Below are 1,476 nucleotides of genomic sequence, written 5' to 3' on the forward strand. Positions count from 1 at the left end.
AAACAGTGAAAGTTTAACATGAACCTGGGTGCATTTTTATTCTTAGGGAAAATCAACTGTCACTCATCAGCCCATGTTATGTGTTCAAATGGCCATGTGAATTTTTGGGGGTAAAATTTGCAGAAGTGAGCTGTTTTGACTCACCATAAAACCACTGTATCATTCACCTAGAGCCTCTGCTTCATCCAACTTCAGACCGTACAACTATATAGTTGGAATGTCTAAATACACATACATGTATATATATGTAATATATATACATTTTGGAACTTTGGTGGTTTAGTTGTCATCTTTTAAAGTTCATTATGAATTTCTTCTCATTCTGAATAAATATTTGCTTTCATTCTCATTTTTATAATTTTCAAAGAGGGCCTTCCAGATTGCAGAAGTTTCAGGCCCAACAGAATCCTTTAAGACACTTCCTAAGAGACGCCAAGACTCCTGGCACATTCTTCCTAGGCCAATCCACATGACATCCTCATGGTCACAGGAAGTACTTGGAAACACACCACCTCTATGTTCTTTGTTGACCTTGTACACTGGAATAGTACACTTTAGTTCTGCTATAACACCATGTCTCTCTCAGTAAAATGTATCACTGAACTTCAGCTTTCTCATGGAGCCATATTTATCTCTACATTCTAATCTCTTCTTCTCTACTTCATGCATTCACTCACTCACTCACTCACTCACTCACTCACTCACTCATTCATAGCATTGTGAGCCAGTAGAGCAAATAAGATGTGGTTTAATACTCTGCTCTGAGGATAAATTTCAGGTGCCATAGAAAGGAAATCACAATCTTGTGCTCCAGGTGACAATCAAATTTCTAAGATGATTGAGATGCCCTACTTCATCTTCTTAGTGGGAAATGTTTATCAGAGTCATGGACTGATGGCTTATTTGTGACACCAGAACCCCAGGTTTCCCCATGTTTGTGAGATCATGGGTGTCTGTTGGCTTGGGGTGAAGGGAGACAACTTCGTTGCACAGAGTAGGCATGCACAGCATGTATAAGTCTCCAAATCCGTTTGTGGATCTCACAAAAAAATAGTGGAACCCCAAGACCTGGTAAGGTGATGAGCGTGAGAACATCAGATACCTAGAATCCCCTGAACCCTCACCTGGGTATTAGCAACCCTCTAATCCTTGGAAGTAAAGGCCATAAGCAAGGAGGAAGAGCATTGTTCCACTTCCCTTGACTGTGGTTGAACCAGACCTGGAGTGTCACATCTTGCCTTAGGTAGATTTTAAAAGGAATCCAGATAAAAACCACTTCCTATAAAAGAGTGACCAGAATAGCAAAGGGGCACCAACTAGAGTCACAAAGCCAAGCCGAATGAGGATGGAATATCTACCCTGGAAGAGAAGATGCGGGTAGCTGTGGCTCAAAAGAGAAGAGCTGGACTTCGGTTTCCAACTCTTACAGAGTGATCGGCTCCCCATCACCCACCACTATAAAGTGGGACCAAGGAG

This window comes from Miniopterus natalensis, chromosome X (assembly GCF_054644295.1).
Source record: "Miniopterus natalensis isolate mMinNat1 chromosome X, mMinNat1.hap1, whole genome shotgun sequence".
In the NCBI taxonomy this organism is placed as follows: domain Eukaryota; kingdom Metazoa; phylum Chordata; class Mammalia; order Chiroptera; family Miniopteridae; genus Miniopterus; species Miniopterus natalensis.